General features: G+C 41.0%; 1 non-coding gene across 1 annotated transcript; it reads left to right on the forward strand.

Moving 5' to 3' along the window:
- The first annotated feature begins 515 nt into the window (after nucleotides 1-515).
- Nucleotides 516-590, forward strand: Trnas-cga. The gene has a single exon. It is a non-coding gene; the product is annotated as a tRNA-Ser (tRNA).
- Nucleotides 591-11,501: the final 10,911 nt, after the last annotated feature.

An 11,501-nucleotide genomic window follows, 5' to 3' on the forward strand; every position in this document is an offset into this window, starting at 1 on the left:
AAAGTAATGAACTTAGGGAGGTGCATCAGTCGTCTATTAGGAGACCACACAGTAACTCCACAGCTGCAACAAAATCCAGTCCCTTTAGTTGCTGCAGCACAATTCTTTCAACGGTGGCAGTCCATTCTTTTAAAATGATACTATCTCTTTTCTGATTTTAAGGATGAATGAGAGGCTCTCACAGAAAGCGTTTACTGTTGTCCTTCTGCAGTCCATGAATGCTGTTACCTGGCGAGTTTATAATACTATCATCAATAACAGTGGTACTCAAATCAATTGGAAAACCTAGTTTACTTTCAGTCCAGGGGTATTTTACCTCACCTGCCAGAACGCTGAATTTCATCCTTTTTCTCATTGCAGGGTGTTTGTAAATTATGTTTACTGGGTGCAGCAATGTCTGAGAAGGTTAACTTGTTCAGTTCTGAAACTTCCTGGCGGATTAAAACTGTGAGCTGGACCGAGACTCGAACTCGGGACCTGGCAGAAGTAAAGCTGTGAGGACGGGGTGTGGGTCGTGCTTGGGTAGCTCAGTTGGTAGAGCACTTGCCCGCGAAAGGCAGAGGTCCCGAGTTCGAGTCTCGGTCCGGCATACAGTGTTAATCTGCTAGGAAGTTTCATATCAGCGCACACTTCGCTGCAGAGTGAAAATCTCATTCTTGTTCAGTTCTGTTGAGGACAGATATTAACTAAGGTCAGTTAGGTTCTTCTCTGATGTAACTCATCACTAGGACTTTAATAGTTTCTGCCTTGCTAATATTTTTCCACATCAACTCGTGTATAATTAATTCCTGTATTTAACATTATTTTATGAAGTAAATAAATTCTATTATTAAATTTTTTCTTCAGTTTTCAAAGTAGTGGATCTTATAGCTGCGCTCTATCTTCTGTCTTTCTCAATGTGTCACTTGTGGTGGTCAGTGTTTGAACAGAATTAGGATGGTTGGTTTCATAGACCTGGGAGTTATGGTGTATTTGTCTGGATATCTTCTACGTGTTCTTTTTCCAGGTAATGAGGCTGAAAAGTAAGTCAGTACCATATTTACCAATGTGTACGTCTAAGTACTTGTAACTCACTGTTCTATGGTTTCATGCATTTGTTGTTTTCCTAGGAGAAGGACTAATTTCTCGTAGGGGTCGTATTGATTCATAGTTTCAAGTGTGTCTCAATCACTTAACTCAAAATGTATGTTGCCCTTTCTTATATTCATTGACCTCATTCACCATTGATAATGATACGTAAAACTTCCAACAGAAAATATAGCTTCATCTGCATTTCGAAATTTACGCTCAATGTCGAACAACAACCAGACACACAGATTTCTAGGATTTTCCATCATTAACAAAAGATTTTGGCTAACTAGGGAAAAGTATTGCGAAAAAGTTCTTCGTGAGACACTTTACTGATTCCCATACATACGGAAGTCGATACCTTTGTCTCCCAAAGCAAAACGTAGATACTGAACATTTTTATCTAGAAATTTCACAGTTTATCACTGGGTTCAGTTGGTTCAAAAATTCATTTTCAATTTGATTTCATTGGTATGGTTCTGTTTTCTGCTATGCTGCACCATATATAAGGATGGCACTGTTTCACTTTGCAAAAATACATCTCGTCTGTAGAAAATACCTCTGGAAACGGCCGTTTGGAGTGGCCGAGTGGTTCTAGGCTCTACAGTCTCGAACCGCGCGACCGCTAGTCGTAGGTTCGAATCCTGCCTCGGTCACGGATATGTGTGATGTCCTTAGGTTAGTTAGGTTTAAATAGTTCTACGTTTTAGGGGACTCATGACCTCAGAAGTTAAGTCCCACATTGCTCAGATCAATTTGAACCATCTGAACCTCTGTAAACCTTGCGGCGGCTAACAAATCAAAATGGCTCTGAGCACTATGGGGCTTAACATCTGATATCATCAGTCCCCTAGAACTTAGAACTACTTAAACCTAACTAACCTAAGGACATCACACGCATCCACGCCCGAGGCAGGATTCGAACCTGCGCATAGCGGTCGCACGGTTCCAGACTGAAGCGCTTAGAACCGCTCGGTCACACCGGCAGGCGCGGTGGCTTTTCTCACCGTTAGTTGATATCATGTGAAGGATTTTCATAAATAAGACTAGCGAGCATTGTTTTTGAATGTATTTTTGTTGACTAAGAGGTAATATTGATCACATTCCTTGATTTTTCCTTTGAATTTTTTCTAATAAGTTAATTTTAAATGTTCAAAGTACTTTGATGAAGTTAAGTAATTTGAGGTTCAAAAGACCCTAAATGTATTTTGAAGTACCGAGGTGATAGAAGGGTACGCAGACTTACAGAAATTGTAAATTTCTTCGCAACTTAAGGCGACAATACAGAATGAGCTGCTATAAACTTCAAACTATTTCTTCACGTACGAAAACAAGCCAGAATTCATCTCTAACATCTGTGGTGTGCCTGTGGTTTAAATTTTCTCTGCAGGTGTTGGATGCTTGCGGAAGTTCGTAGCGTAAAAAGGGAGAATTTCAAACAAAGAGATATTTTTCCTATATAGAGCCGTTCAGCATGACCGCGACGCCAGCAGGTGTACAGGGCTGCTCATTCGATAGCTCCATTTTCTACGTTAGACTGAAGCAGAGCTGCGTAAACGCAGCCAAATACCGTAAGTACGTAATCTTTTCTCTGAAAAAGATTTTGTTAGGTGTCGTCTGTGTGTGTGTGTGTGTGTGTGTGTGTGTGTGTGTGTGTGTGTAGCCTAAGTGCGTATCCCCGAACACTTTTCGTCCGTCTACAACGGACAGTGGATTGACTGAGTGCGGTGCAGTGAATCACCCGCCATTCCAGTGCTGAAGAGAACAAATGGCGATCGACCGTTCCATTCAGTACCATCTGCTCACTGCGGATTGCAGCAACCTACGACACAGACATTCAGTGCACAGCAGCATCTCCTCAAGGGTGGCTTTATTGGACGGTCTAAGGATGATGAGTCAAATTACACCCTGATGCACCTCTAATTCCGGATAAGAATATGCCGTAAAGAACATCACGCGATGTACCCTCCCTAGTGACACGACACTGCACAGGCTAATGGTGCAGGTATTTTCCTATGGGGAGTTAACGAGAAGTGGAGTCCATCTTACTCATCAGTGCATAAAGCGAATATCAGCAACAATGTACAAGCGAGAAAACGTTAATGCTGGCAACGTATCGGAAATCGAATAAAATCTCCTATACAACGCGTCAAGGTATCCTTCCACGCTCAATATTTATTGCTTAATGATACTGTGTCAATATACTGCAAGAAAGCACGATGCTAAGAACGGTACAATATTATCACGTAGTCTTTATGACCAGGATGCAACAGTTAGAACTCTGCCTTCATACGATACATGCCAGCACTCGACGATATGCAACTTGTACATATTGCGACTGAGTTGCTTCCTTCGCAAAGCACGTGGAGAAATTATGCAGAAATGGATAAATGTGTGTGAAATGCTTTCAGTAAACATAGGCCAAGGGCTCATTCAAATTCGTATATAAGAACAACAATTAATGACGAATAAAACAAATGAACTGTGCTATTTATCACTTAAGGTGCTGCTCTCTGTTTCTCTATTGGAACAACTGTTCAACCGAAATAAAATAATTATTTACCAATAACTGATTGAAATGTTACGTGTTATTACGTTCATGTAGTTACAATTTTTGCGCGGAAACAAAAACTATTCTCACTGGACAGCCGACCTAATCTTTTCGTCGAACCTGAGAACTGCTAAGGTAAAATAAACGTTTCTGCTTCTGTCAAGACACCATGCCCTTCAGTTTGCTCTGTTATTGTGCACGACGAGGTATCTTGCGTTTCCTAAAGAATCACAAATTTCATTTCTCAAAGAACCACATGGAGCTTCAATAAAGATCGTCCAGCGCATTTTCTGATCTTCTGCCATTTACTTTTTTTTGTTATTTCGGAAATACTTTCGGAATGAAAAGAATTTCTCTCGGTCAAAGCAGGGACTGCCGTTTATTGCGCAGTACCATCCTTAGACGGTACAATGTATAGTGCAATAATTGAGTGTTATCAATATTTTTAAATATCCGCATTCTTCTTCTATATATTGCGTAAACCGTCATTACAGCTCTCAGACGGCCAAAATTATTGCGAAATAAATATTAAGCCTGTGACGGCCTTTTTAGTACCTCACTAAAAATGGACACTCTCTTCATAGATCACGCGCATGCGCAGTAACAAGAAGGACAGAGCCTGTTCAACGGACGGTCACATGTAGTGCTGTCACGATGCTAGATGAGGAAGGAATACACCCGAGAGCAGTACAGCTCGGCAGTGTCATCAAGGTCTTCAAGAGGCGTTTGCATTTGCATTTCAGGACACTGTCAAGGCGGGTAAAAGTTTTCGAGAAGGAACGCCAGCAGGGTGTCCGGACATTTGCCACGCCGGACATTTGCCACGGGTTTTACCTGCTCCGAAATGTGTTCGGTCCCTTGTCACCCCCCTCCTCCCCCTCCTCCTCCTCCTCCTCCTCCTCCTCCTCACCCGCCCGCCCAGTTTGCTTTCAAAGTTCCTAACGTGACCATCAGTATGGAAGTTATTACAACGAACAAGGGCAGCCTCCTGCTAATTAGAATAGTTACGCGTATCTTAAACAGAGGGAATCTAAAGAAGGCGTTGTTACATGGATGTGCGTACGCCGAAAAACGGATCATTGCAAGGGAAAGCTGCTTTCGAGGAACGGAGAAGTGTTGAGCGTATTAGAACATTTCTGTGGACTAACTGACGATGCAGCTCTGAAAGTGAGAAAGCAAGTGGAAAGAGCGAAGAGAGGGTCTCGAGAAGAAATTACACAGTTATCGGAGATATACGCGGATGAAATGGGAAATCTACATAATAAATTTTATGACTTTGTTCCAGTGATGCCTAATTCGGAATCTATGAAGAGAACCATGCATCGTCGATGGAGTCAAGAGTGGGGGAACCAACAAGAGCCTAAGAACTCTTATGAAATTGATCTTCATGAAGATCTATTAGAAATGGGGGATGGCAGTAGTTTTCATTTGGAAGACGATAGATTAGAGGTGAGAATAATGATTTTTAATGGAAGCAAAGGAAAAGAAAGTTTAAAAACATGTTCCCATTTTTTTATGGATGGAACATTTAAGAGATGCAGCAAGCAGTTTGCACAGAACCACACCATACACGTGGACTTACGAGGCCCGATTAAAGAAACAAACATTCTTCCTACTGTATTCGGACTGCTCCCTAATAGTAAGAAAGACACGTATGTTCGTCTGTTTCGTCTGATAAAACAGGCAGTCTCTGAGTGGTGTCCCAAACAAGTAAAGATGGACTTTGAGGCAGCTGCGATATCGGCCATTCGTCAAGTTTTTCCTACAACTGAAATAAATGGATTCTATTTCCATATGAAGAAGAGTTTATGGAGAAGAATTCGAGTTCTCGGTGTAACTGAGGAGTACCGCTAGAACGAGGATTTAAGACTTCACGTCAGCATGTGTGCAGCGCTGGCAGTTGTAAAACCGGAGGAAGTAAGCAATGGGTGGATTGAGATTCATGCAGAATCTCCTGATAACGGAAGGTTCTCTCAATTTTTTGACTACTTTGTGAATAACTGGCTAGAAAATGATATCGCAATAGAAATGTGGGACTGTTACGGAAAGAGGCCCCGAACGACGAATACTGTTGAAGGGTCGCACAACAAAATAAATAGCATTATTGGAGACCCTCACCGTAAAATCAACTGTTTGGTGGAGTGCTGGAAAAAGGAAGCAGAGCTCACAAGCTGCATGTACATGAAATTGGAAATGAATCTTGAAGGTAAGAAGAGGAAGAAGAAGTACTTGAACCTGTACGACAGGATAGAGAGAATCGTAAAGAATTATGAAGAGACTGGAAACATTAGGCCTTGCTTGAAAGCCATTGCCCATATTCAGAAACTTGAATAAAATACGTTAAAAATAATGTATTAAAAACTATGAATACCACTGAGTCCTCGCAGGCTACTGAGATAAAATTATTAAAACATTCAAGCAGCATTATCGGAACTAATATTAAGTTGTAATTGTAAATAGAGTGTACATTAGTTCGGCGTGTTTAGGCTGATTTTACACACGCCAGAATGGTAGATGGTCATTTATCATTTTCACGGTCCAAGGCCTGTGCAAAGTGTGATGCGTATCAGCCATTAATGTAAAAATTAAAAAGTGTTTCAAGCCTCACAAAAGTATCCCTATTGTTGTCACGTTACGATAACTTTTTTCTATCTTCCAATATTATGGCCATACTATTAAATAATTGTGAGTTCTAAAATAATTTTCGGAAGCTTCAGAATTGCAACTATCACCTAAAATATCATGGTTTGTAAAACCGATAGTATGCGCTTTCGTAAAAGAAAATGGGAACTGAACCTTTGAATTGCACCTAAAATTGACAACGCGAAACTGATTTGATGCTAAGGTTGACAATTTTGGCACCTCAAATATTTTTTATTTAAGTTTAGCTGCAAACATTTATAGTAGACGTAAATCTACTTAAGTACATGTAGATATAGTCCTTTAAAAATTAAAATTTCTTACTAAATTGTTGATTATCTTTAAACATGTCAGTAAAAGCAAGGAGCTTACTACTGAAAATTAATTGTTACTAAAGAACATCAGAAACAAATGTATTAGACCTACTTGTCTTACACATTAGAGACTTTCTGAAAAGATATTTGATCATTTCCTCTGTCACTGACAGTGTAATTTCAGTTGCTTTGCAACACCAGGGATATCTACTTCTAAATTATGTTTGCAGCTGTTCTCATTTCGAATTATGGAATATTTACTTCGTCTTCTTTGTGAGAGGAATTTCGAAAAATGCATTTACTAACTCCACTTTAGTGGCAGTGTCATCAGTAACATTACCGTAGCTGTCGCGCAGTAAAGATACTTACTGAGCCTCTCCGCTGGTTTACTTAACATGGGACCAATATCTCTTTGGATTTTCTACCACATTTCTAGAGCGAGTTTCGTTGTGGAAACTATTAAATGGATCTCGCATTGAAATCCGCACGAAATTTCGAGCCTCAGTAAAACTTCACCAATCTTGGAGATTCTGCGTTCGTCTAAATTATACGTGCCTTTTGCGGTGCTTCTGCAACAGCTTTCTGTCGTGTTTTGTGTACCATGGGGGATCAGTTACGTCTGTAATTAATTTATTTGGTATGAATATCTCGAGTGCTCTTTGATACTATTTCATTGAACTTAAGCTACATATGGTCTTCATTTACATAGTTTGGAAGGATTGGAGACTATCTCTTAGAAAGACGTCACCCGAATTTTTAGCTGATTTTGTAAGTAGATATATTTCGCGTTTAGTTTTGGTGAATTTCTTTGTTACGGAAGAGAGCCTCTCTACGACTGCGTGTTCACTAATCCCTGTATCCGTCGTGATGCTCAGGATTATTTGTGGCTAAGAGGTCAAGTGTGTTTTCTTAACCACTTACAATTTGAATGGCCTTGTCAACTAATCGTTAAAAATAATTTTTAAAAAAGCATTTAGAACAATTACGGAAGAAGTTTTCTGTTTACAATAGGGTATGAAAATGTATTTTTGTCAACATGCGGAAGGTAGATTGAAATAACTGCCAACTATAATTTTATGGGTTGCGTACCTGTTTGTGATGAGGCTCAAGTTTTCTTTTCTTTGAACTGTTCAGCAACTGTTTCATCTGAGACCGGGGGTCCGTAAAAGGAGCCAGTTATTAATTTATTCCGGTTGTCGAATATAACCTTTGCCCATACTAAGTCACAGGAACTATCTGCTTCAAAGTCGATTGTGAGCTTACATTATTTTTCCTTAAGTTGTCCTTCTTGTTTCTGTTGTAGTGCAGATAATTACAATTACGGCTTTTCCCTCCAGAACCTAAGATGCTTACTCTGTGACCCCGTAAATACCAGAACTAAACAATGTAAAACAACAACGTGCGTTACAAGCGTAGCATTCTATATTACTTCATTTCCTTATTTCTAACAATTTAAAATTGTAAGTCGACTTTAGATGACATGTCAATCATAGATTTTTTTATCTCTAATTAGTGAACGTGTTTTGAGCTATGTTTTGAACATTGTCCCGCTAGACTTTATTAACTAATGTTTTTAGAGAGTAAATTAATATGGAGTATGTCGTTCGTCTTTTCCAACATTCACAAACCCATTTATTCCTTCCCTATTGTCTTTTGGGTATGCAGTTGTAGTAATTAAAGTAGGCACAAATTCAGTGATAAAAAAAAATGATTAGCGTACATTCGCATTCTCGTTTCATCGTTCCTTTCTTGCTGCTCCCATGCCGATCGCCTGCTTCTATCGCAATCAGTAAGCGTGAAAGGAAGCTACCGTACAGACAGGAATCTATATTTATACTTGGCAGAACTAATTACATACTGACATAATCGTCGGTATTGCTTTCGTTTCCCAAAAGTTTTAAATATTTCGATTTCGGAAAAGAAGCTCTATTTTTGGCCAAGATGCCGAAGAAGAAGGTCTCTTACGTACTGGTTGTATCGAGTTAGATGTGGAGACGGCGGTTTGAAAGCGGACAGACGTAGTGCGGGGAAGGGCGTCCCTTACTTGAGGGACCGCTACTCAAGCTACCTGGCGAAGGGGCAAGTGTGGCAAATGTCCGGCGTGGCAAATGTCCGGCACTCCGCCAGCAGACATTGGTCGGCGAGGTCGTCCCGCGGTAGTGAAGAAATGTCTGCTCTTAACTACGGCACCGGTTCGACGTCAGATGATTCGTGAGCTGGCCTCTCAGGGTAAAGACCCCAGACAAGCCAGCCGACGGGACTCTTATTTGGCAGGTCGTTATGGTACAACCTACCATGAAGCTCACGAAGTGCAGTTGACTCGGAATTGACGAAATCGATAGGTAATTAAAACGTGAGTAGTTCCATTAATATAATGGGGCCTCGCTTAATTGGTTCCCAGGTGGAAGGATTGGACCGGGTTTGGGTAAATATCAATCACTATTTTTAAAACGTTTATTATAAAAGATTTTAAAGCGAAAACATCCAATTTCGCAATAGGCTACCGCCGCTTAACAAATTTAAGATAAACTGAATCCAAAAGACTATTTATCAAATTAAGAACTTGAACATGAATTAATGGAATTTCCTCTAATTTTGAGTTTACGCATTTAGGAAAGAAAGGAAGGAAAGAGCCATCAATGCTAACATGCTGGGTAACTACCCTGATGGAGAGAACTAATCGGCCTTCCAGAATCTTATAGCACAATTCCAGTCTATAAACGAGACCTTGACTAAAATGAAACCAATAACGTGAATTATAATAAGGACGATTACTTATAAATGCATCCCACTAACATACTGCCACTAAATATAAAAGTCTCTTTAATTAAGGAACCTTGGCCATTGACAGATAATAAAATCTTAAAAAGAAAGTGACTAATTAAGAAACATCCAATGGTGGCTCTTAAAAAATTTAAACCTGGCCAGCGCCAGGTAATAAAATTTATGGAAATGTGACAGATTGGTCAATGGCAGTCCACGGGCCTGCAAGACATTAACCCAATAGTGTATATCTTGAAGTCACATTAATTAAAAAACGAAATAGGGTACTATATTCTTTAAAATAGGGAAAATAAAACAAAAATATTACAGCTACTGTGACAGAAGCCTGTAACAAAGGTTACGTAACTTAATTCTGTGCGGCATGAGGTGATGTAAGAATCGGCCGGCTGGATAAAGACGATGTCGGCACCCAATGCACGCAGGCGGCCGTTCCACAAGAGAACTGCGGGGCTGACATTTTCTGTGTCCTCTGTGTGTGTCACGACAGCCGTAATACTGGAACAAACCAAGGGAGCGTCTAGTTGCGACACAACTAGCCACTTTCACAATCTCCGGTGTCGGGTGTTCAGTCACGAAAGGATTCCCTTAGTAGGTGCCGCCTCCGCAAAAGTCAACAGTTCGTACAAGGAGTCAGCAATGATTTATATTATTTTAAATAGTTTTACCCTGTCAGATTTACTACTGAGCAACAATACGATTACTAGAACCATATCTCATGGCAGTACAGCCCCTTGAATTTGCCCAGCACCTGCAGACTAGATACCGGGACAGGAAACAAACTCAGACACCACCAATGTCGTCTTCTCCTGACTCAGCCCCTCTAACGTACTTAACCGGCTCCAAGCTCACTTTCTTATCCCATAATGCAAAGGGCAAGGCTCCTAATGAATCGGAGTCTCGAAAACACCAGACTCTCCTTACATTAGTTCATACAAACTAAATCCCAAATGAGAATAAAATGAAATACATTTTGGCGCTCAAGGGACACACACGACCAGGATCGCTTACATGCAGATCTACATACATAATCCGCAAGCCACCATACGGTGCATGGTGGAGGGTACCCTGCACCACTACTAGTCATTCCCTTTCCCGTTCAACTCGAAAATAGAGCGAGGGAAGAACGATTGCCTATATGCTTTCGCATGTGGCCTAATTTCTCGTATCTTATCTTCGTGGCCCTTACGCGCAGTGTATGTTGGCAGAAGAACGTTCGGCACTCAGCTACAAATGCAAGTTCTCTCAAATTTCTCCATGAGTTTCTCGAAAAGTAAGTCGCCTTCCCTCCAGGGACTGCCATTTGAGTTCCCGAAGCATCTCCGTAACACTTACGGTACATGTTGGTAAGTAATCTAGCATGTTGGTAAGTAATCTAGCAGCCCGTCTCTGAATTGCTTCGATGTCTTCCTTCAATCCAACCTGGTAGGGATCCCAGGCACTCGACCAGTACTCAAGAATATGTCTTAGCAGCTCCTATATGCGGTCTCCTTTACAGGTGAGTCACACTTACTTGAATTTCCCCTAATAAACCGAAGTCGACCACTCATTTCCCCTGCCACGGTCCTCACATGCTCGTTGCACCTGATATCGCTTTGCAATGTTACGCCCAGACATTTAAACTACTTGACTATGTCAAGCAGGACATTAGCAATACTGTATCTGAAAATTACAGGATTGATCTTCCTACTCATCTCCACCGAATTACATTTTTTCCACATTTAGGGCTAGCTGCCATTCATCACTCCAACTCTAAATTTTGTCTATGTCGTATCTTCCTACAGTCACCCAACTTCAACCTTACCGTAGACCACGGCATAGTCAGCAAACAACGGCAGATTTGCTTTCCAATCTCTCCGACAAATCATTTATGTACACAGAGAACAACAGTGGTCCTATCACACTTTCCTGGGACACTCCTGACGATACCCTTGACTCTGATGAACTCTCGCTGTCGAAGACAACGTGCTGGGTTCTATTATTTAAGAAGTCTTCGAACCACTCATGTATCCGTGGCTGTATTCCATATCCTTGTACCTTCGTTATCAGCCTGAAATGGGGCACCGGGTCAAATCGAGAAATTTGGTATCTGCGCCCCACGGTGTAGCCGTGCGGTCTACGGCACCTTGCCACGGTTCGCTCGGCTC

This window comes from Schistocerca americana, chromosome 7 (genome assembly GCF_021461395.2).
Source record: "Schistocerca americana isolate TAMUIC-IGC-003095 chromosome 7, iqSchAmer2.1, whole genome shotgun sequence".
Classification (NCBI taxonomy): Eukaryota; Metazoa; Arthropoda; class Insecta; order Orthoptera; family Acrididae; genus Schistocerca; species Schistocerca americana.